This window comes from Sinohyriopsis cumingii, chromosome 12, assembly GCF_028554795.1.
Source record: "Sinohyriopsis cumingii isolate HCF-2022 chromosome 12, ASM2855479v2, whole genome shotgun sequence".
NCBI lineage: Eukaryota > Metazoa > Mollusca > Bivalvia > Unionida > Unionidae > Sinohyriopsis > Sinohyriopsis cumingii.
The window spans coordinates 64,490,011-64,517,148 of NC_142972.1; the positions used below are offsets into that span (position 1 = coordinate 64,490,011).

At 35.8% G+C, this 27,138-nt stretch overlaps 1 long non-coding RNA gene across 1 annotated transcript; it reads right to left on the bottom strand.

Moving 5' to 3' along the window:
• Positions 1 to 9,011: 9,011 nt before the first annotated feature.
• LOC149786598 (uncharacterized) lies at positions 9,012 to 13,063 on the bottom strand. The gene is made up of 2 exons (XR_016425213.1): positions 12,611 to 13,063; positions 9,012 to 9,288 (listed from the first exon to the last, which is right to left on the bottom strand). It is a non-coding gene; the product is annotated as an uncharacterized LOC149786598 (long non-coding RNA).
• Between the last annotated feature and the right edge of the window lie 14,075 nt (positions 13,064 to 27,138).

The following is a 27,138-nucleotide window of genomic DNA, read 5'->3' on the forward strand; positions in this document are numbered from 1 at the left end:
TAGTATTCCAACTGTTCGGTCTGGTGTCTAGGTTTTGGAATTTCGTTAGTGTATTTTACATAGTCCAGGTCATGGTTTTTATTTTGTAAACATCAGGAGCATTCTAATAAGTTATATTCCATTAGATAATAGGTTTTTCAATAGAAAATGTTAATTGTGACCTGAGGTCAAGTTGAGAACTATACAATCTTGTAACCGAGAGGATTTTTCAGTCGTGCTTTAAGATATAGCACTTTCAAACTGTATTATATATTGTGCCCAGTATTTCATTTTTGTGATGGAAATTTTATTTCTTCAAATTGTTGAATTCATTTGATTATTTTCTCAGGAAATACAAAAGTGCTCTGAAAAATTCATGGGCAGAGACATTCACTGGAATTTATAGTGAATTCAAACCTTGAATTATATTACTGTGATTCAACAAACGACTGTTGACACATCAACACTCTATAAGCTAGCACATACACGCCATCGTCTTCAGGTTTTGGATTTATTCTGGACTTCTACTAAATTTTATTCTTGAATATAAATTATTAAGACTTACGTTTGTGATTATTTAAAATGATTTGTTGAATTTTACGAAGCTTGATACCTTTCACTCTTTTCTGTTACATCGTTTTAAGAGCATAGACTAGTAACAATATACATTTAAAAATGGAAATGAATAAACTTGCAAGCGTTGGATTTTTAATGGTAACATACAGGGAAATGTGTTAAGATTTAATAACAGCAAGCATTCGTGTCGCATATTTAGCGTCGATTCTTCTGACAGCAACCTCTCTTGATAGATAGATAGATAGATCGATCGATCGATCGATAGATAGATAGATAGATAGATAGATAGATAGATAGATAGATAGATAGATAGATAGATAGATAGATAGATAATTTGACAGCTAGTAACCACGGACAGTACAAAATGCACAGTTCCTGAATTAGAAGACGCACTTGCTGCGATCACTCGCCATCCGGCCAAATGATGGTTAACGCATTACATGGTGACGGTGATACAGATGAAAGAAAATGACACATGTTTAGGATGATAGCATTATATTGTAAGCTTTCACCAATAGTTCCCTCAGATAAAACTTCCCATCTGATTTATAACGAATACGAAATTGTAAAGAAATGCAATGGAGTATATATAAAGCACAAGGTGATGGTGACAAAAATCCTCCAAAGCTACTCTCACATTTCTAGTTTTCCAATAAATACCACGGACTTTCATGGGTTGTTTATTACATTAAAATAATGACATTTACATGTTCAGCCTGTGTGCTTCTGACACCGAAGTGGTATGTTTCGGGGTTTGATTCATTCCTGTCTGTTCTGGCACCGTTCTCGCACTAACGATGATTATGTCTCATGTTCTAGACAAACTCGATTTAAAATGTCGTGATCTATTCACCACAAATGTCTCGAGAGTCTACTTCTACCGATTCAGTAAACTGTACAATTGGCTTTGTAATATTTACACTCTTAACCATGAACTTTGCTGAGACAAATGCGAAACAAATAGTAAGCACATGCTACGCTTTTTGTTTGGGTGGTGGCGTAAAATTCATTTTGCTAGACGTAAAGTCGTAGTCTTTACGATAGAAAACCACATTCAGAGCTCTCTTACTATCTATCCGTGTCTGGATTTGTCATTATTTGCGTTGCTTAAGTGAAAACTTGGGAGGCTTACTACGGCTGAATCTGGACTGTTTCCTTTAAACAAGAGGCATTTAGCGTTGTGTTTGTAAACTATTGGTTACAAAATGTCTAATGAGTGATCAATTGCTAATCATAAATAGGAAACTTAAAAATAGAAATATATTTACAATAATGTGTGCTGTAGATAGAGACTAATCTTAAAGTATTGCTAAAAAGATATAGGTTGTGACTAACATATATGATTAAAACTTACACTGAACCTTTGAAAAATGTGTGATAATTTGATGTGGGCGAATGGTCATATAAAATATAGAATTGACTCGCTTTTGGCACCAGTTAACCGTATTGTGTGCATTGCCTTATTCATTGCCTGCTAGAAAGGGAAAAATCCATTTAAAACAAGAAGTAAATTAGTATGCTTTGGGGAACTATTTATTTTTCTTTTAAGAATGAAACATCCGTTATAACATAGGTTTCAAAAACATATCGAGGCAATTATAATAATCTCCACTACATGAAATTGTAGATCGACATTTCTAATAATCGGCAGTATTGTGATTGCTAGAAATCTAAGTTTTTTGCACATTGAGTATGACCAAGTGTATCATGCTTTCCAACTTTTTAACCCACAACGGTAACGATTTTGATCAGATCTTCAGGTAAGCAATAACTGCTTTGATATGCATAACGTATTAACTTCTCAGATATATTCTCTTGGACGAATTGCTTTGTGGCGTTCGGGGAGTTTTCATGGGCTAATATTAGCAATCAGTGTAAACGTTTTATTTTCAGCGAATATGCAGTAACCTATTTATTAGTACTTTCAAGCAAATATAGACATAAAAAGCCTTATTTTGGGAAGAAAAATCGTCACCGAAAGATGAACAGGAACTTAATACAGTGAGTTAAATATCAAACGTTTGATCCATCATACGTGTAAACCACCCATTACATTGTAATTTGCCAATTCATGGATCACATTCATGCTTATTCTTTAAAATGTTACATAATCGCGGAGATCTAAATGGAATTCTTACGTTGCGTAGCCGGTCATGTTTTCGTTCTCACGGAAATACTTGTACACCATTTTTCTCGTCTTGATGATGAAATACCTCAATATTGCATCAGTAATCACGCGTTACATTCAAACGAACATATTTTGTTGCCTTCGAGTAGCGAATCGCTAGCTCATGGTTCAGGGTGAAAAGTAAAGTCTGGATTTCATTAAACCTTTGTATTTCAGTATATATTTTACGAAATTGATGAACATTTTTCCATCATAACAGATTTACCCATAGTGTTTATCCATAGGAATTTACGAGAAAGGATTGTCCATCAACTTTTACGAAGATGATGATGATTTAAGAAAATCTAGTTTTATCCACCAGCTTTTATGAGACGGATTTTCTCGTAAACTCTTGGTCAATCTGTTCCATGATATTCGTCAACCTCTTGTTATGAATAATGATGATTATTTAATAAATGTCTTTGCCCATGGCGAGAGAGAGAGAGAGAGAGAGAGAGAGAGAGAGAGAAGAAAAGAGTTATGGGCTCTCTTGAAAGAGGGTGCCACTCATAACGGTGTAAACACAGCTACATGTTGGGGAATCTTGGCATGCGAGAGTACTCGGGATCGAGCTGTAAAGACAGAAGCTGTTTGAGGTTCTGGCGGGCAAACTTTATTGAAATACTCAACATATAAAATAACATTCCAATATCAAACTACATAAGCTTAAATTGCGGATATAAGAGATACATATATAACTACGATCTTCTTTCACTTACCAACATCATACATTGTATAATATATGCCGTTTAGAATATAATACAGATAATTGAATATCGAATAAATTCACGATAGCAAAAGAATCTAAAATTCAATATTTCGGACCAATACCGTAATTGAAATATATGTTACTGAATTTATTCTAAAATGTCAACATATTAAACTCTATTATTTGAAGAGTATTTTATTTCGAAATTAACTATTACTGAGTATGAATTTGGTAGGCGATCGTTGCATTTTACTATAATCAATAATATAATTATAAGTAAATATAAGTTCTTCAAACAATTAAACTTTCTAATACATTATATTTAAGAATTGTAAAGAAATATTAAAAATAATCTAATGTTTAAACATACTGATGTTAGATTAACATCTTAAGACTAAAAATTCCTATAACACTAAAAAGTCTTATACTATGAAAAATTGTACATAGACGATTATCTTACTTGTAAAGACAGAAGCTGTTTGAGGTTCTGGCGAGCAAACTGGCGTGTGCCCGTGGCTGAGGCTATATATATATATATATATATATATATATATATATATATATATATATATATATATATATATATATATATATATATATATTACAACGTACATCGGGTGGCCGACTGGTCTAAAGCGCTATCCGTTACGGATCACTGCCATCTCACCTCTGTCTGCGTGGGTTCGAGTTTCGGATTGGGCTAATGTGGGTATGTGGATGAGCTTGCCAGTAGCTTCTCGTGAGTCGGTGGTTCTTTCCCGGGTTTTCCTGGGTTCTTCCTCCACCATTAATACTGGCCGCCATGCATAGCCTATCGTGTGCTGAAAAATGGCGTTAAACCCTACAACAACTACAACAATATATATATATATATATATATATATATATATATATATATATATATATATATATATATATATATATATATATATATATACAATTTCCTTTAATTCTCAGTAAAAATGTGTTGGCTCCTCGCTTAGAAACACGATATGTCTGCACTTAAGTACGGTCGCAATACGGCCGAAAATAGTATCACTTCGGTTGTTTTATAACCTCAAATATCGTGCTTCAGTTACTTTGCCATCGGCATATCCAATCACCCTGTTTTCTGCAAACAAAAGAAGTCTTTAGTTCACTTGGTTGACGGATTGCTCCGGGGACCTAGTGGTTAGAGCGTCCCCCCCCCCACCCGGATGCGGGAGGTCGCGGGTTCGAACCCAAGCCGAGTTATACCAAAGACTTCTAAAAATGGTACTAACAGCTGCATAGCTAGGCGATCAGCATTAAGCGGTTGGTGTTAGAACCGGTCGGCCTGGTGTCAGAATAATGTGACAGGGTGGGACATAATGCAACATGTCTGCATAGTGATGCCACAGTGCTAGACTTCATTTTAAACTGCCACACTGCAGACATCGTAGCGACATGACTGGAAAATTGTTAAAGCTACATTAAAAAATCTAAATCACACACACACACACACACGTTCGACTGCATGCGTGAAATCAATCTGCTACGATAGGTTTCTATCTATGTAGCAGGCAGCTACATAATTGTAACCATAGATTGATTTTATTAGTCAGTCTTTGATGTTATTCATTGCCAGATCTATTAAGCTATTACCATAATATTAATCCACATTATAACCTACGCGTACCTACAAGGTTAGATAATGTTTTCAGTTGTCAATGACAGTTACAATTCTGTTCTACAGCAGACAAACAAGGTGTTTCTCCAACCGAGTTTACAAACCCTACAATCCTAGAATGTGGTTAGCATCTTCTTTGTTCGCATAGATCTTTACATGAAAGGTTTTAACATAAATAAATGATTAAGAGATATAAAAGATTGTCTTCTGGCAAAGAAGACGCAATTTGCATTTTAGGTGCGGCTTTCAATCATGTGTGCTCACTTGGAGAACAAATCTATAGCAATCCATGCAAATTTAACGTTGGGTGCAGTTAATAATATATACCTGGTTTGCATGTTGAGAAACAGTTCAGTGGTAACAAAGTGATATGCAAGCCAGGAATAACACGCTTCCTTGGGATTCCTGATGACTATCAAGTGCTATAAATTGAACAACGAGCCATATCAAACGCTGTTTCACAGCTATGAAGTAGTTCCAGTAACTTATCGATTATTTTGAAATCATTTCTGATGTATTTTAATTTGAATCTTCTTCAGCTAGTTGCTTTACCAATATTAGTACTATTTTGTATGGTCTGAGAACTGCAAAAGTCTATGAATATAATTAAAACGATGACATGTTCCTATTGTTATTGTTTTTTATATCTCTGCTGGGTCATTGACTTGGCAGTCATTTGTGCACAACAATCATGTTCATGATGATACTTAAATATGCATGAACATTACATACGATTCGTTTACTTAGAAAGAACATCTTATATATGTACAGATTTGCATCTTTTTGTCCACTCGAATTACAGGAATGCACCAAAATGCCATAAAACTATCTTGATGTCGCTCTCACTTGTGAAGAAAGCATGCTGACGTAATCACCTGAACAATCTGATTCAGTAGTCATCACATTTATACAAATACTGAGAATAACTATATTCATACTTAACGTCCCTTCTATCATTTTATATATATATATATATATATATATATATATATATATATATATATATATATATATATATATATATATATATATATATATATATATCGCTTATTAGGCCTATACAGTGGTACGCTGATATAATATGGGACGGTTCGAGTAATTTGACGGGAAATTAGGCGCTCGATAGCCTGATAACTAATAAATAGCTCTAATTTTGTAGTACTATTATGTCGTCTAAAATATGCTGTTAATTCACTTTTACTGATCTCAGTTAAACTTTGGAACGAGATTCCAAAAGATGTAAAGTATTCGCAATGTATTGCTATGTTAAAAGATACTAATCGACATAAATATCCAAATGATTTCAAACTACTTCATAGACGAAGAAAATTTTATGTTACTAATGCTGGGCTTAAAAATGTTACACCCTAAAAATGGATTTGTATTCTGGACGCGTAATTATGAATCATATGCAGTAGCTCTCATCCGTATGGTGACTACTACCCACCCCACCACCACCCACACCCGTCCCCGTCTTTCTGGAATAACCCTACTGGCAACATAATGTTGTAACTGTAAAGCGTACCTGACCGTACCTGCATACTTGCACCACTGGTTCACTGTGTCTGTTTCGCATCAAATGGAACGGTTTACCATTAACTATATTGAATATATGTTTTTAAATTCAACACTTGCAAATGATATTTGTTTGAATTCTACGTAGTCACTATATCATCTGACCGAATGGCGCACACTTTTATTTGGAGAATGGTAACTTCACCGATACCGTTAATGTTGTAATTCTTAGGCAAATTTGCTTGTGCCTATTACGAATCGCATGTCTTTGGTTTGCAGATGTATAGCTCAAGAACTGTAGTACCATTTCTGTGGCGTTTTTTCTATATTGTTAGTTCAAATACTGAGCTTCATTTTATTTGAATTTTAAGTTGATTTTTACAATTTAGAATTCAAATATTAGAATAATGACAATATTTCTACAGGTAAATTGCCTTCTCTTATCAACGTTGTTCTACATTCATTATATAATGTACGTCATTCTGATATTTACACAATGTTGTACCCACGAATATTGATGTGAATTCATTGTTTCGATGAAACTATTGAATGGATTTCAATACACTTTGTGTGCATCTACAAACAGAACAAATACATTTACTCTGTACCTTACTGTCACGATATACTGCACAAGCACTCTCATTTTGGTTTATATTCCTGTGATTGATTCCTGCACTCTCGTATTGTTTCATCTGCCTGTTATTGATAAATACACTTTTCATTTAATTTCATACACCTGTTATTGATAACATCACTCTCTTTTTATTGTGTGTATCTGTTATTAATACCTTAACTCTGGTTTTATTTTTTTGTATACCTGTCATGAATACCTGCATTTTCCTGTTCGTTTTGTATATCTAGTATTAATACCTTCTCTCTCGGTTTTGTTTCACACACCTGTTAGTGATAACGACTTCGTTTATGTTACATTAACTTCATTACGATGCATGATATAAAGTGTTTTATGTACTTTGTGGAAAGCAAACAACTAACTTATGTGAGTCCAACCCTATGTCAGGTACGATTTTTAAAACAGACTGGAATTGCAGACAACCAAGCGATGACAAAGGTAAATATGGTTACATAAACGAGAGAGATTCCGTAAAGAAATAATTCACCACTATTCAGTCAGAACTATTTTCATCTCCTTTGAATTCTAACTTTTTATCCTGAATTACCATTATAATATACTGATTGTCAAAAGTCTGTAAGTTTTATATAACAAAAAGGATAAAGGTGCTACATTATAAATTCCTCAAGCATTTGGTAGTAATTTGTTTTATAAAAACCACATTCCCTTAACAGGAATAAGCTATTATTGTGTGGTACGTCATCGTGCAATTTCGTCTTCAGGTGTGCATCGAACTACTTCTATCTCACAGGGTGAAAGTTGACACACGTGACAATAATGTGTTACACTGTCGTTGTATGATGGCATGGTATGCACCCTGGTCGAGAATCAGCCTTGAGGAGGTATACATGAATCAGATACATGTGTCCGATTGTGTATCGGCACAATATCGTCTCACCTCTTTATGGAATCCATAGAGAGAAAGTACTTTTAAATGGAAGAACATTTTAAGTTTAATATCACATAAAACGTATTTAAAAGATTATTTCCAAATGGCTTGCTCACAGGGGGACCCACGCCTAAATGCAGTTGCCCCGTCGAAATGATAAAAATCGGGTCCCGCATTTGCTAAGGCCAATCCTGTTTGTAGAGTTTTCATCCCTCGTAATTTGTAAAATATGAAGATCATGTAGTATGTGGAACCTTTCATATAGACTCGGGTGACACCAGGACAGGTTTTGTTGCTTTATCTGCCTTTTCAATACACTTTATTTGAAAGGGACTAGGCAAACAACAGTACATAACACTTTTTCGAGACTGCATGAGCAAACATATTTCCTTGATATCTGGGATATGATCGGTTCGTCAGATTTAAGGTATCGTAAGGCTTTTATTGTCGAATGGGTATCGGGAAAGGTAATGAAATGTGTTCATTGATAGATTTTAATGTAGATTGAGACCTAGAGTATCCATATAAACTGATGTTTTATCCGGTAACCGACTCGAACTGGTATCACAAGGTATAGCAACGACAGCTCCAACCTTGTCTCCGTGTTTAGAAACCTATGCATACAGGGACAGAAGACTACGATACGTGGCTTTGACATCATTGCATGTGCTCTGAAAACAATTATTTGAACTGAAAAAGATTAAATTAACATTATTGTACATGTGTGGAGGGGGATGATAAAGTAGGTGGTTTTGAAACGAGGAATTTGTCAGGATTCCCCAAACTGAATTTTGCTGTTTCCAAGTTAGAGCCAATTAAAGCGTTATAGTTACATTATAGCAATGGTGCATCGCTGAAAGCAAAGAACAACATATAAACAAACAAGCAAAGAAATAATATTTTTATTAAATCTAATTTTATAGGCATTTCAATATTTTTTTCCAGCACAGATGAGTGATCAATTTAAAGCTATTTATCAGAGATAATAATTTCAAAGGGAACATTTTTTTCTTCTTCGAATTATCTTGATGCACAATGAACAATCTTTAACAATGTCTTAAAATGAAATGTTCTTTGAAAGTTTACAACAAGGACGGTGTTTGTCACAGCTTGCAAACATATATACCCTGTTTAACGAGTGTCGCTACAATCTGTTATTCCCCGATATGCGTTCCTGAAATAAAGTAGTCGTCATACGCTTTAGTTGTACAGGGCATTTTAGCTGGATATATAAAAGATAAAAAAATGGAACTAAAAGAAAATATTTAGTATAGATAGTATACGATAACTTCTTAATTTTCGTCTAAAAGTCCTTCTTTGCATAACTATAAACAATTATTGTATCATTACAGTCATAGGTCACGTTTACTAGAAATTTGGGAAATATAATGCAACAACAATTTAATAAATGCGTGGTAGAGATCAATATGGCTATACACATAACCAACAGAGCAAGAACAATTCACTTTGTCAATGAAGAGTTAGCATTTTCCATGGCAACTACCTCACACAAATATTTTGTTTGTGGTTAACAAACGAAACAGCCGCTATTACAAGTTTTAGTATTTGTTATTTTCCTGGTCGGAGTATACGGTTCAAGAAAGCTAATAATGTTCCTTGAACTGTTTCTCGGGAATTCACGCTAATGAATGTAACATATGATCTAGCATTTACTGTCCAGTAAATCTCAACTCTGTGTAAGATGGTGTACATGGACTGATATCAATGTACCTACCCTTTCTTGAATTTTAACACACATGAATGTAACGCTGTCAAGAAGATGAAAATATATTTGACAATTATTATAAAATGATCTGTAAAGAGTTTAATTTTTTTCGTTTGATTCTTCTATGGATCTGTTGTCTTGCCGTTGATTTTTTTCCCCCGAGTTTTATTATTAGTAGGACGTTCCAGCTGGAATCCGCTTGTATCTAAAAGAGAAGTCATCTTATCGCGGACAGAAACATCGCTGAAGTTACACGCATAATAACTGTATTGGTTGTAAAATCGCACAGAAAAGACAATTAACCTGTTGGAACGCACAGTTACTTTCTATCCTATTTTTATTATACTCAGTTTTATAGTAGGCAAACGATTTTCATATTTTCGAATCTCGAGTTGATATATTTATATATGTTTCTTTACCTTTTGCAGTACTGAAAATATTACGTTTCCTGCTTATTCATTACTCTGAATTATTGCATTACCTTAATTAGGTTTTCGGTATTTTCACTGCATTGTTTCAAAAAAAGTAATTATTTCATCAGCATACGTTCACGAAGAAAATTTAGGTGCAAAGTCAAAAATTTATGGGATAGCATGTGAGCCAATGTATTTAGCGGGATGTTTGCTCACTTGACTGTAGTTATTATTCTTGGAACTAACGTTTCTTCCTGTATACAAAATTAATTAATTTTTCTCCGTGTATTTTGGGAATTTTGAAATGAATGTTGAGTGAAATTAAGGACAGTGTATAACGCAGATATTGGAAACTCGAGAAACCTGCCAGATATCATCAGTACCCTTTTGATCGTTTGAGCAGTAAGATAACAGAAACTGCGGGCACGAATCCTGGTTATGTTTACGTACGTGACAGGTTAAAGGTATCCGTAACAGTGCTCAATTTCAAAGCAATTTATATTTTCTGCCGTTCCAATTTTATTTCGTTATGTAATGATAATGAAACATAATCGTCTTCCTTTCATTCTGATATTTGCTAAATTGAATGGTTGATGACAACATAAAAATGTAAGATAAAAGATTTCGTTTTGATACCCATAACAGCATCTCGCCCACAAAATGCGAAAGAATCAGCTTTCATTGGTTTAGTTATAGCTGTTTTAGAATATGTTTGTACAGTTTCGGACTCTCATTTCCAGGTTTTATGTGATGAATTGAAACAATTCAAAAGCAAACTCTCATTTCCAGGTTTTATGTGATGAATTGAAAAAATTCAAAAGCAAACAGCACGTTTTTTTGTTACATCCAATTGTGACTATACCCCAGAAAGTATCATGACCAGCCCTAATACCAAATTTTACATAGTGACAATGGGAAAATGAAATAATTAATGAGCCAGAAGTAGCAGCCATACATTTTTTAATGTCATATGACTGTTTACGTGTAAATGTTATTCCTATGTCTTGCACGCAAAGTTCGCAAAGTGGTGTTAAAATGGATATGAAGAGCATTTTTTTAAAAGTAGATTTACAATTGACCTTTAACATTTCACTTTTCCAACATTACTAAAATACCCAATGAAATAGCACTAATGTACTCTCGCGTCTTTTCTCTATTGTTACTTGTATTTGTTATGTTAATTATGAGATAAAGAACTTCTCTTGAACTTTAAAAAACAGAGACTTTAATACGTTATACTGTGCTTGCAACTCCATTTGCATATAATTAGGGGACTACCGATATTGAGTTGGATAGATATAGAATTTTACATTCCCGTGAATGCTATTCTGATGTGAAATCTTCCATTTGTCTGTTCAAAAGCAGGACCAAATGTATATTTGCCTCAGTAAATGTGTATGTTAAAGAAAGCTGTAATTACATAGGATTAATTTGTTTCATTTGCCTGTCTGCAACTTGGAAATATATTTCACTTAGCCAATTACAAATGTCCCCCTACTGATGATGTTGGTTCAATGCGGTGTCTGTACTGTTGAGAGATGGCATATGTTATGCACTTTGCAGACTATATTAACGCTATTGTTAGCAATGGCAAACAAGTTAAAAATAATTGCACGTGATGATAAGGACACAGTTATTTATGACAATTATATTTTAATTGAAAAGGAGAAGTGCTTCCCAGCGACAGCCCGACCCCACTGCAAAAGAGCAGTTATGTTCAATTCTTGCTGAGAGCCACTTCTAATTGCATTTTACCATTGTCAGTAGTATCTAGTTCTTGCCGTTTCAAAGAAGCGATATCCATCGCGAATGTACTTAACGCGTCATTTTACAATTGACATTCTACTATTCTTAATACTTGCGCCCCTTTCAATTGCTCTTATTGATACAACCCAACATTGTTAGCCTTTTTTCTTTTGAAGTGGTCATCTGCTACGAAAGGATTACGTTTTCCGGTAATGACGCATAGGTCATTCGTCTTTGAAAACAAGAGAAGAAACAAATATTTTGTATGAGTCAGCAAGTAATTTGGAATAGTTTACGTCTCAAAACTAGAAACAGTAAATTATATTTTCCAATGTTTCTTTACTCAAACCTATCTTTTTATCATATAAACACTCTTTTCATTTCCAAGAAGAAATATATTATCTCATAGTTGTTTGTCTTTGCTATATAATAATAATAATAATAATAATAATAATAATAATAATAATAATAATAACAATGATAATAATATTGACAAAAGAAAAAATACTTTATTCAGTAATATAGTTCACCGGCCCAAAGAACATACAAACATATTAAACAAGCAAACATCTGTGGTGAGTATGACAACTACGATAAATGTAGGTACTTACATTTTCATAAAAGTTTTCTTCTCTTCCCTACTTTAGGGCACAAGCTTGCAAACGAAGTCAGTAGTTTCTCCGCGATTACTTCTCAAGGCATCGGACGTTTCCCTCCATGTGGGTTGAATCAAAGGTAAATATTTCAGACAAATATCTGTAAATCTTTAACAGCAGCAAACAAATTAATATTATGCTTCCACAACCTTAAGATCACGGTTTGGACAGTCTATCTTCATATTTCGGTTTCTCAATACCTCCTGAATTAACCTTAACATCAAGTAAAGCCGCCTTTCAATTTACAGTATATATTCCAAAAAATGGACTTATCTGAAAACAGCAAATAATACTCAACACATAAATCATTTTTGTACGTCCTATATACTCTCAATATGTCTATGCTATATACCCCTGATAACTCGGTACCAATTTCCTAACACTCAGTTCAAATTGCAGTGCTGCTATATCCACCTTCAAGCCAAGAGTGTTGCATTTAATAGCACAATTTTGAGCAATCGAGTATGTGACACTTCAGTTAGTTTCAACCAACAATTCATTTGTCTGGCAATACATAAAGATCTAAGAGAATTACGACCCAATTATCCTCGCACAAAAAAGCGTGGACTAGACTGGTCTACTGTAAAATTATGCGCTCTTTCTTCATCATGGGTTTGACTAAAGTGCCATATTTCAGATACATATTCAAACAATAATGTTAGAGTTAGAAATTTGTTATGAAATAGTTTAAAAAAATAAAAAAAATGTCTTTGCCTTTTCCTTGCATAATATAAAAATAACACTCGAAATTATTTCCGCTGTGTCACTCTTCATGTGTTTTATCCACCTATAGGTCAAATTAAACATACGCGATCATTCTAAAGCAATTATTTGTAAACCCCATCAAATTCGTCTGCGAGTATATTGTGCTGGGTAGAAACCTCACCTAGTCTAGTATTTGTTATCCTGGGACGGCTGTGTTTAGTCTACGATTTGAGATTTATTTACAACCTTGTCAAGGATACATCATTACAGATAGTTACCTTCAGCTGCTTCACTTCTATCCAGTAGCCGTGAAAGTTGTAAAGTTATATCGTGTTTTGCAGATGTTCATTGCCTTCATCGTGATATTCATTGCTTTCATCATTACATTCATTGCTTTCATCATGATATTTTTTACTTATGATGCTTCCATCTACACAGAGATAATATATATTCATTCTTGTCACAATTGTAACATTGATGGCAGTGATCACATGTGATGATAGTATATATGGTTTTTGGTGGCTGTGGTGGTTATAATATTTCAAGCAGTGAATTTAGTACATACGTCAGTTAACGAATATTTAGTCTGAGTCGTTCTTTCTAATAATCTTGCAAGTTTTCATCTTGTTGATGTTTGTGGATGTGCTTTCTATTTATTTTATATTGGTTATTTTTAGCAATAAACATTGTCGTACTTGATTTTTCTGCTCACGCGTGTATTTTGAATCTGGCCTATACCTGCTTAATTAATTAAATGTATAGATTATATAAGCCAAGCTGCTATGTAATCTACAGTCTTCATATTTGTTGAGCAGACATTAACCAAAAAGAAGACGGGATGGAATCATGCTGCCTCCCTGCAAGCGTCTGGTTTGTGTGTTGTTGCCTCCCTTGCTGCTCTTGCTGTTGTTGTTCTGGTGGTGCTGGGTATGATTATGATGATGATTGTGGTAGTAGCTTTGTGATGATGATATTATTTCTAATTCTGCTGCTTATTTTCCTCAATCTTGTTAATGGCACTATTAGTCGTTGTACCAATTTCATATGCCGTATCGTGTACAGAAACATATTACCGGTATAGTGCAATTAACCGAGAGTTTGGAGACCACAGAGGACACATGGTAATATTTATATGGAAAAATAGGAACCAGCCTGGAAATGGGTGAACATAAAATAGAGTATATATGGGTTTCGCTGACCAGAATCGGTTAATAATTTAAGTTATGTTTAGGAAAAAACTCTTTAAAAAGCTTATCCTAGTTTTAAATGTAAAAAATATACATCGTTTTATTGATGGAATTTCAGTCCTTTAACGGTCTTAAGTTTGCAACATTCATTTCTAAAATTATCACCTGACTCTTTGGTGTGGAATCGAAAGCACGTGTTTTCAAACACATGCAGGTCCAGAAAATGCTGCGGCTCATATCCTTTCCTCTATACAGAAGCTGACATCCAAGTTTCATATATACTGATAAGTATAGGTTTGATCATGAGCACTCAGAATTTTTACGTGATTGAATTTTTTTTTTTATATCATGGTGTTTGCATAGGTTTACTACGAGAACTGAATTAGTACCGTGAGTCTTATAGACAACTACAGCAATGCAGTGACTCCACATATGCAAGTGCAATTAACTTTACTATACAATCACGTGGTTATATTTCTGGATAACAAGCAAAATTAATGCCTTTTGTAAACCAAAGAGTGACTTTCAGTGGAATATTAAAACATATTCAGATATAACAACTGTTGCCAAAAAGGGGGTGAGGGGTAACAGTGTGTAAATTTGACTATGTTAAGTGGAGTGTTTTGTACTTTGGTTTATATCAAAGCAATGCATATATACAAGTTATACAATTTACCATTTATAATTATAATGAATTATGGCAAGCAATATAATATTTCCATGTTATGTTTTAAACATAATGCTTCAGATATGATCACTTATGTCTCTTCCACCATTTTTAATGGTGATGACCTCTCAAGACTTTGCATCTTACTAATTTCTTTCAGTGAATGATTTGAAACATCATGTTTTGCATTCATCTTGGCATCCGTCCGTCTACGGGAGACGATGGCGTAGCTCCAAAGTAAGCTTTTGTTTATCCTTCTTTCTAGCTCTCTTTTCAGCTTTTTTTATTTTTCTCTCTTCCTCTGCGTTTTGAACTCCCTGCCTAACAGCTAGACGCCAGCTGGAACGGTTGTTTGCACAGCTCTCCCAGTCGTTGACATTGATGTTTGCCGTCTTCATATCCTTCTTGCAGACATCTTTGTAGCGCAGATGTGGTCGTCCAGTTGGTCGTGCACCTTCTGCTAACTCCCCATATAACAGGTCCTTGGGAATGCGTCCTGGGTCCATTCTCTTGACATGGCCAATCCAGCGAAGGCGCCTCTCGCTGAGAATGGAGAACATGCTGTTCATGTTGGCGCGTTCTAGAACCTCTGTGTCGGGTACTTTGTCCTGCCACTGGATGTGCAGAATGTTCCGCAGACATCTCAGGTGGAAGCTGTTGAGTTTCCTCTCGTGTCTTGCATAGGTGGTCCATGTTTCGCTGCTGTAGAGAAGTGAGCTGAGCACGCAGGCTTGGTAGACACGCAGTTTGTTTTTCTCTTTGAGGTTGAGGTTGTTCCAGACCCTCTGGTTTAGTCTGGCCATCGCTGCTGCTGCCTTGGCAATCCTGTTATTCACCTCAGAATCAATGGAGAGTGAGCTGGAGATGTTAGACCCGAGGTATGTGAAGTTCTCGACAACTTCCAAGTTCTACCCATCGATGGTGACAGAGGGAGGGGAGTCTGCGTCCTGCGCCATGACGTTCGTTTTCTTCAAACTGATGGTCCAAATTCCTTACAAGCATGGGAGAGGCGGCATACCGGCTGCTGAAGTCCATCTTCCGTGTGTGATGTCAAGGCTGCATCGTCGGCGAAGAGCAATTCACGGATGAGTACCTCTGTCACTTTAGTCTTAGCACGGAGACGGGCGATGTTGAACAGCATGCCGTCAGCCCTGGTATGGATGTACACTCCCTCGCTGCAGTCCTTGAATGCGTACTGGAGGAGCATGGAGAAGAAGATGGCAAAGAGCGTCGGCGCAAGGACACAGCCTTGTTTGACTCCGCTGCTGACTGGGAATGCTTCAGATGTTGCGCCATTGAAGCACACTGTGCTGTGCATGTTCTCGTGGAACGACATGATGACAGCAAGCAGACGTGGGAGGCAGCCGATCTTCTGCAAGAGTCTGAAGAGTCCACTCCGACTAACCATGTCAAACGCCTTCGTCAGGTCTATGAAGGCAATGTAGAGGGGCATCTGCTGCTCGCGACACTTCTCCTGCAGCTGACGTAGTGAGAAGATCATGTCTACAGTTGACCTGCCGGCTCGAAATCCACACTGGCACTCTGGGTAGACGCTGGAGGCTAGGATGTGCAAGCGCGCCAAGGCAACACGGGCGAAAGCCTTTCCGACGATGCTGAGGAGGGAGATGCCCCGATAGTTGTTGCAGTCGCTACGGTCTCCTTTGTTTTTGTACAAAGTGACGATGTTGTCGTCACGCATGTCCTGTGGGATGTATCCCTGTTCCCAGCAAAGGCAGTGGAGTGTGTGTAGGGGCTGGAGCAGTGCTGGTTTTCCGCTCTTGAGGACTTCAGATGGAATGCCGTCGCTTCCAGGAGCCTTCCCACAGGCAAGGCAATCGATGGCTTTTCCGAGCTCTTCCAGGGTGGGCATTGTGTCTAGCTCCTCCATGACAGGCAGGTCTGGAATGGCGTCCAGGGCAGTTCCAGTGACATTGTTTTGGGTTGCATATAGCTCGAGATAGTGCTCAACCCATCGCTGCAGTTGTTTCCCCTGGTCTTTGATGACTTCGCCCGTCTTGGACTTGAGGGGGGCGGTCTTGTAGCTGGGGGGGGGGGGGCTGTCGCCTTTTTGATACCCTCATACATTTCTCTTGTATTCCCGGTGTCGGTGCTGTCTGTATACTGTTGCAAAGGTTCAGCCAGTAGGTGTTGGCACATCGGAGGACGGTCTTCTGGGCGTTGTTCCTTGCATTCCTGAGGACTTGTAGTGTTCTGGGGCTAGGTGCAGCCTTGTATGCCATGAGGGCTTTCCTCTTTGCCTCAGTCACGGGCTCCATCTCCTCCCAGTTTGCCTCATACCAGTCGACATTCTTTCGCTCCCTCTTCCCGTAAGCTGTGATGGCTGAATTGTACACAGAGTCACGGATATGGGACCACTTGGAGTCAATGGTGTCATCTGGTGTCACTTTGGTGAGGGCTTCCTTCAGTTTGCTGATGAACTGCTGTGTTTTTTCTGGGTTACTTGGACAGCAGGTGTTGATGCGTGGGTGACCCTTCTTCTTGGCGTCGTGCAGCTTCTTGGGTAATATTCGCACCTTGCTGGCCACGAGGGAATGGTCCGTGTCGCAATCGGCACTGTGGTAGCTGCGGGTGAGGAGAACACTAGCCAGATCTGCACGCCAGGTGATGACGAGGTCTAGCTGGTGCCAGTGGCGTGAACGTGGGTGTCTCCACGACACCTGGTGGATCTCCTTGCATTTGAAGAAAGTGTTGGTCACACATAAGCTGTGGGAGCAGCACATCTGCAGCAGTCGCTGACCATTCTCGTTGATCTTGCCCCTTCCGTAAAAGCCGAGACAGGTGGACCAGGCCTCATGGTCAGCTCCCACTCTAGCACTGAAGTCTCCTAGTTAGTAAAGGCTTTCATTGTTAGGGATACTGGATATTGCCTGTTCCAGAGCCTCATAAAACTTGTCTTTCTCCTTGGAGCAGAGCATGAAGATGTTTTGCATTGGACGTACGTTTACCTTACTTTAATTTAAAATTATATGTCATCTTGGAGGCTTTTTAGGTAATTTTTGTCATTTAAATCACTTTTTCTGTAATAATGCATGTACATATAGATGGTCACCTTGACCTGTTACTCATTAATTACATAATATGACAAGACTAGTATATATTTCAGTATTACGTTGAAAAGAGATAAATGGTGATATTAAAAAATGACTCTCATTAGACAGCTTTATTTTAATATTTTTTTCTTCTGATTTTCTTAAATAAAGCTTAAATATTTAAATGTTACCTGAAATGTTCCATTGCTCATTTGGTGAACAAGAACTTGCAGTATAATTTAATATTCACTAATGCAATCTTTGACAAGCAGAACTATGCACATTGCTTACTTATGTATTGAACAACTAGTCCTAGGGCTGTCAAGAAAATCAAAGGTGGATATATGACACATGGTACTAATTATATGGAAAAATATGAACTTGTCTGGAAATGGGTGAACATACAACAGAGCATATATGGGTTAGGCTGACCAGGATTGGTTAATAATCTAAGTTATGTTGTATTAAAAAGAATCTATTGAGAGCTTATCCTAGTTGTAAGTGTAAAAAATAGAGACATTGTTTTACTGATGGAATTTCAGTCCTTTAACAGTCATGAGTTTGTAACACTCATTGCTAAAATTATCACCTGACTCTTTGGTTCGGAATCGAAAGCAAATGTTTCAGATAGATGCAGGTCCAGAAAATGCCACGGCTCATATCCTTTCCTCTACACAGAATCTGACATCCAGGTTTCGTCTGTTTTACCTGCTTTTGTTTGTTTAATCTGCGGTAAGGGGCAGATAACTACCAAAATGGTATCATTTGCATGCATTTTCCATCGGATGGCCTATTCACCTTGCTACACGTACCTCGCTATCCCCCAGCAGTACCTTTCTACCATTAATGTGTTACCAGTCAATAAAAAACCAAATAAACGCTTCTGCTTTGTCGAATCATGTACTAATAATTAATATTTGCCTTGCATTCAAAATGCTACTTTCAAGACGTGTTCATTTGAAGTTGCTTTTACGAACAAAAATGTAATTTAAAAAAGACACCGCTCGAGAAAACGAGCAAAACTTTTAAAATATTCAGTATTGCTCACATATACTTTTTAAATAATGAACAATATAAAAATCCAAACACTTCACGAGAAACGCACAGGAATCTTGATTAGCTTTTACCGCACAGACAATACATGTACTGCGTAAACATAATGTATTATATCATACAGCAGTAATCTTCCTCTCTAATATGTGCCAGTAGGGATAGAAAGTGGTGGACACAAAACACTGACCAGGATGCGGGTCAGAAGTTCGCTTCAAGATTATTTGAAGTTTCTAGAAAAAAAGCCTACATCTTGAAATCAGATATTAGTAAACAACCTATGTATAACTTACAAGTTTGACAACAGCAATTAAATATACATAAGATTTATATAACAGTTCCGCAAATACGATTTTTTCAGAATTGTAAAACCAATAAATCCCGTCATAGTATAACGCCATTAAATAGTTACATTGTCAGTTTTTTAAAAGTTACATTTACGGCTAATTTAAAAGGATATATATATATATATATATATATATATATATATATATATATATATATATATATATATATATATATATATATATATATATATATATATATATATATATATATATATATATATATATATATATATATATGTGTGTGTGTGTGTGTGTGTGTGTGTTTATGTGTATTTGTGTATTTCCAGTCCGTTTTCTCTTTTAATAGGACCCTTTAAGACTGAGAAGATCAAATTAAATGTGTGTATGTTTTGTCTGTCATAGATATTAATTTTTTTGCAGATCGGTCTTGCTTGATCTTTATTGTTAAGCCAATGGATAACTTTGGTACCTTTTAGGTGTAAATAAACACAAATCTGACAATCCCTGTTATGGAAACGTTTGAAACTGTTACCTTTAGGATCACAATCAACAAAAAAAAAACGTACCTACATATCTGTAAGGTGTCGCAAGTACAATACAAAGGTGGCGCTATACAGTTTCGCATTTTGCATAGGTTAGGATTTTAAAGAAAAAGAATGTCCCCGGCTTTCCTCACTGGTTATACTGGCTATTTAAAAAAGACCTTGTATATCTTAGGTATAATGCAAAGAACCTTTAATTCCCTTTATTTTGGTGTATGATTGATGGGTGTACTATGGGTTATAGAGTATACAGCTTGGCCTTACTTCAAATGTGCACCTTTCAAAAAAGTGCTAGCTCTACTTGGTCATTTTCACTTCCTGAACTTCAGAGGTAAATTGTATAAAAAAGAGCCGATAACTTTTTTTACATTTTATATATTTGGTAATTCATTCATTGCACTTTCAGAAGCTGGTATTGTCTAGTCTGGCAAAATTCATTTTCCCTATTTTAATAGCTGCTATGTATAGTGTACTTTAGACTAATTCAGACTGATTTTTTAACACAAGGGAGCAGTCATTTTAGTTAGCAGTGTACTTAAATCATGTAAAATTTCCAAAAGTACAATATCCAAAAGAAATATCATCCACATTACATTAATGTAGCATAGAAGTATGCAAACATTCTCTCCACTGTGCATGTTTTAAATGTGAACTACTTCACCTTACATATGTCACTCTCTCAAAAGTACATATTATCTGGTGAGCGCCACCAAAACGTGTTTTAGTTCCTTTCCTGACAGAGGATGAGGACGTATGACCCATTAAAAGCCTGACTGGCATGTGAATAGAGGAATTTCTTGCTTAAATGGCATATGATAATAATGCTAATGTGTACCATCTGATTAAATATATCGGAAAGGGTCTCGATTGGTGATTAAAGTAAGTTACATGTTCCAATATCAAAACATGATCAGTTATAATCGCTGGCTGCAAGTAGTATTGATTAAATGATGGCCTTTTTATTTAAGCTTATTTACTCTAATGGAAAGCGCAAACAAAACATGACATTTTATATACCCCGGCTTCAGATGCTTGACCCATCATTAAGTGATTCATGCGAGATTTTTATCGGGTCTGTGAAGTGCAGGACATACAAATTCACTACATTTATTCCTTTCGTTCCATGAACCTAAAATAGTTGAAGATTTGATCTCAGTGACAATTTCCTATATTGTCTAAATATGAGAATATCATTTGGGAAAGAAATTATTACCAAAAGTCAGGGCTTTTCAGCATTATGTCTACATGCAAACCGCAGTACCAGAGATTCTGTAAAGAAAAAAATCCAATCATTATTATTATTTGTGTCTTGATTGATTATATTGTATCATCGGAAGACTATAGAGTTGCGCTCTGAAGTAGTCAGCATTTGACAAGCAGCGTCTGATGTGTGATAAGAGACCCACTCAGTAGTGGCACTGTGTTGCATCTGAAGCTGGTATCTTGGGTTTCCACATCTTATTTCATATTGTTCTTTCTGCTGGCACTTTTCTGCTTTGATAATTGCAGTTGTTATCACGTGCACTCTTCTCTCATGTCTTTGGCTGAACTCATGCCTCCAGCTACTTACGTCATGTGCAAGGGCTTCCCATCTGTCCACATCGATTTCAAAAGCCTTGAAGTCTCTGTTGCGCACATCTATGAAGCTCAGTGAATGGCACCATATACTAACATTGTATTCATTTTCGTCCACTGTCATGAAATGTAACGACTGTGATGACAAAGCAAGGAGTTTGAATACAAATAAATAAAAAATTTTAAGTGAATTAGTAAAACTGCTAGCATCCTATGATTTAAAGGTTTTGCTTCCATTGGTATTATAATCTTCGTCATCTACAAGTCATTATTGAATGGAAGGTGACTCAGAGATAAGACTATACTCTACTTGCATTAGACGATAGAGTGCCCTGATTGTCAATACAGATGTGGATCAATTGTATTATAGATTTTGAAACATAGTTCAAGGTATTTATTTTTATTGTAATGACTTTTGACATTAAAAAAATCAAAATAAGAAATGAATTCACTTCCCATATACTCAATTAAGTTAATTACATAAGTGTAAATTGCACGGTAGCAACGTTCTACGACTTAGTCGATATGAAAATGAAAAATGCCTTCTTCTCGGCTAATGCAGAATGTAAACCTTGGAAAGTAAGTGGTATCGCCAGGCATAGTTGAAAACACCAAGTACCACGGCGAAAACCAATGATATTAGCATTTACCTGTATTTCGAATTATATGAACGTATTTAATTACCTGGAAAATAGTACATTCGATGGATACTCAATCAAAGATGTGGACAAGAAAATATTATTCAATACATATCCCTAATTCACAGTGAAGAAACATACAGATCGCGTGCAGTATTTGCTTAAATGCTCAATCCAGCTGTTCAGAAGTATGCAGCTGTGCTGTTTGCTTCATTTCTAGTGCACCCGTAGCATTTACACTTGCCGTTAAGTAGATACAAATATAGGTTACTTTCTAGGTCCTAACGAGTTATTTTGCTTAATATTCCCAATACCAAATATTTATCTTGATGCATTTTGCAATGCATTGTTAAAAGAAACTTCATAGCTTGATCAGACTTGTTTAAAGCTAACATATTTTCCATCAATCTTTCTACGTTATTGACTTCAAAAACGCAAACTGACTTTCAATCGTGTTGTCAGACCGGTGTAGTGTCCTCCTTCATATATGTTATGTCCTTGCCAGATTCAGACCACATTGTTCCTCTGCATATCTCAAGGTAATGTAGTAGCATAGTTTCGCTTAAGAAATTAGTCTCCATAAGATTTTTTAAAATCAAAATTGAGAACGAAAGCAAACTCAATAAATGATATATGTTTATCTTTCACGTGCATGGATAATCTTCATCATATGTACTATATGCCACCTTTTTCTAAGCTACAAAGCCCAGTCAGACGTTTCTGTTGCTTGGAAGATCATGTCCATTAATAATTTAAATTACGCTTTACTCATCGACTGGACTTAACCTATAATGTACATACCATGAAGGAAATGTTAATATGTAAAAGTAAACATTGTTAAAACAACATTTTTTTGACGTTCTTCTCCGAATATATAAAATATCTTTTCTCTGTTGTCATATTAACTAACGTATAATCAACAAACTAAGAAACTATCTGGCATCCGTATTAAAAGTGTATGTTTATATGTTTTGATCTAATAAGGAGATAATATTTGTAAATAACGCATTCCTTCTTCACTTGAAGAAAAACAAAGGCATATGCACATGCGTATTTATAAGTATAACTAATAAACGTTTGAGCTTTTCATTTTATACTGATCTTAAGCATTCCGGCGCCGTATCTTCAGAATCTAAACTACCTGTTTGTCTTTTTCTATGTACTTATACAACATAATAATCGTTATATTGATTCATTTAAACAGATACACATAGCATAATGAATCTACAATATTCTAATTACACCTTTTCTGTGTAACTCGATATTAGCATGTATGACTCACAATAAACCATTTTACAATACATGTAATGTCTCCCTTTAACTCTTTGCTTACTTTACTATCAGTTGAAAGTATAAACACTAATTTTATTAAGATTGAAAACTAATGTTCCATGGCTTTACATTGATAAGGCCGGTTTTGAATAAATAACAGGTAGGCGGATAATTGTTGTTCACTTTATTATGTTTGCACAGTCGCAAAGTTGTAATGAGAGCCTTTCTTTAATTGTATATGTATCGCAAGAATTAATTCAGACAACCGGTATTACGCCTTTTATCTCCGTCAAGTCACATGCTACATCTTTTTTTTGAAATAACGCGACTCGCGGGAAACACTTGTTCAAATCGGAAAGTAAACATGGGCCCACCCGATCCAGACAAAGATGATTGCCGTGATACGTATCTGCTTTCCCCACTCATAATTTATAATGCATGTTCAGTTTAAAATATGTCCTAATATTTTTGTATGCTTTTTATGTGGGTGATGAGATGTGTATTTATAATAAGATTGAGAAATATAATTGTTCCGAATCACTACCGCTATCATCTTCAAAGTGATATAGCTTTTCTCGTATTAATTATCATGTAATCTAACAAACGAAGGCTTCTATATTTCATTACACGACATATGACGTGCCTATAACTATGAAATTTTAAACATTAAGCGTAGATTTCGCAATCTTCGTCTTCGCTATTGACAGATCGCATATGAATTTCACGACAAAATACGTTAACAGTTCCAATTCTCATGAGACTGGTGGCTAAATCAAGAAGTCAATACCGAGTATACGTTTTTAGAGTTTGCTATAAACAGTTTTTATTTTGGCGTACGTGAGCTGAACTCGTTGTCTGCTTCTGCGTTGCTTCTTTTATGAATGGTTTCCGCTGAGTTTCTTGATACGATAACCCAATTATTTTTTTATACTATATATACATCAGCACATAGGCGTATTTAAATGTACGTAAGTGTATGCATTGCAGGTCATTCATTACAAGACAACGGTGAATCTAAGTGAAGGTAGGGTGCACTAAAATGTCGTCTTCTTTATATGATCCACTTCTTTGATTACTTTTTTCGTACTATTTTATATGATCGCTTGCACAGCGGAGGTGTAACAGTGTGAATTTTTGTACGATGTTATTGCAACGTGTAACTTAGCGAATATTGCACCTGTCAATGTGACAATAAATATATTGAATTGACTCATGGCTAGACAATGTAATAAATCACTAAACTTCAAGGTTTTACACCCCCTCGTTTGAGGCATGATTGATTTTTAATTGGGATGACGGTCAGTCAGATGGAACGGCAATGTGAATGTGGGTGTAGGTTGCCGAAAAACGACAAAGTAAAAACAATCCAGAGACAATGTGTGCCATTAGAACTAAGTCTCAGAAAGTGAAATTTACCAGGAAGCGGTTTATGTAATAGGGCAGAATAGAGAATTATTCTAACATGGATTAGTATAAGTTAATTTTTTGCGGTTAGATAACTTTAATCCTGATTGGCTAAGCTAAATAAGAGGTGAGTTTTCCCAGATGAAATTCAATGTTTTAAGTAATTTCCCTCGCGAAATTAGTTAGTCCGATTTCTTCGGCGGAAGGGGAAGTCTTAGCTTCCGGGGGAATATAAAATTATTCTCTATAATAAATTGTCTAAGGGATGGCTTTCTGGAAGTTTTGAGAACATGCCACTTAAAGGAATAGAGTGATTTTGCTTCGTAGAAATTAGTGAGTTTCTGAAAGCACAAGGTCTATCTCATTCTCATGCAAATCTCGAGATATGAGTTCGTAAATATTTGTTATATTTATTTGTTTTAAGTTCATACATCAATTTTTCTGTAATGATATCGAACGTTAAATCCTTGCATTCATTTGTTGTACTCCTCATTTCTTCTAGAAATTTCATGCACTACTTTCGATACAAATTTGAGATAATTGTGTGAATTTATCTATCTTAAATTATATAAATCACGTAGGCTAGGAATTTATATTACTATGGCATGTTATGCTAATGAATGTTAGTAACAAAGATTGTACTTAACAAATTAAATGAATTTCATTGACTCATTTTGTATAACTAAGATGTTAATTATGTTAACCGAGAATCAATGCTATTAAGAACACCCGCCGGCAGTAATTTGGTCCAGTTAGTGACTTATAGTACACAATATGCGTATGAATGGTTTATTAAGGGGTCTAGATTATGTCATAGTATTGGTAGGAATGCAGAAGAATGTTCTTCGTAGAAGTGAACGAACTAGACTCGAAAAAGGGAAATAGTTTCATTTTCGCACCATACAGAATGAAAAAGAGCATATAATGAGAGAGAGAGAGAGAGAGAGAGAGAGAGAGACTAGTCCATTCTCACCTGCCACCATCGTTGAATTTGGAAGGAACGGCAAGAAACCAGGTTATACAGGCATGCTGCTTACTTCGAGTTCACACGATTTCAAGATGGCATTTGTCTTATCGCTATCAACTTAACAGCTTACTGCAATTTTTATAAATTTGGCAATTATATTTCTGTGCGAAACTTTATCTTTCAAATGTCATAATCAATTCAATTTTATTTATATTTGAATATCTCATTATATTCTGCATACGGGGGCTCTTGTTCTATTCGTAATATCTGCTTTGGTCTCTGATTATTCCACCCATTCATTTCATATTTTGTTATATTATTTACTCGATCTGGGCAATAGCACAGTGGTCGTACATTCTCTAGACAACGATAACCACAAACCGCCACGCATCAGGAGGAAATAACGATATTAATAAATCAGGTTATAAACTGGCTGATGAAAAGAATCCTTCCTCGGGCAGCACTGAGTGTCAGCAATAAGTATACAAATATACACCATTCGAACGCTTGGTCTCTGCATAACTCTAACACCCTCACATTCTCAGTTTTGGTATAAAAAAAATATGTATGTCTAGCACCCACTCATACTCAGGCTTGGTTTGAAAGCAATATGTATGTCTAACACCCACTCGTACTCAGTTTGGAATAAAAACAATACGTATGTCTAGCACCCGCACATACTCAGTTTCTGTATCAAAACAATCTGATTGTCTAACAACGACTCATACTCAGTTTGGTATCAAAGCAATATAATTGCTTTCTGACTCATACTCAGTTTGGTGTCAAAGCAATATAATTGCTTTCTGACTCATACTCACTTTGGTGTCAGAGCAATATAATTGCTTTCTGACAACATAAAAATCGAATTGAAGATTGACATACGAAACAATAACATTCTGTGTCGAGCAATGTACACGATACATAAGACTGTAAATCAGATCCATTTGACAGTTCGTCAGGTTGTATAGTGGTGGGTACTTGGTACCAAACACATTTTGTTTTAAACATATGCCAAAGTTTCGCCTGTCTCTCATTACGTGGATATATCATGCAAATATTGATAGCATATTGTTGATATTTAAATTAGAATTTGTATCAAATTAGTGACTTATATATTC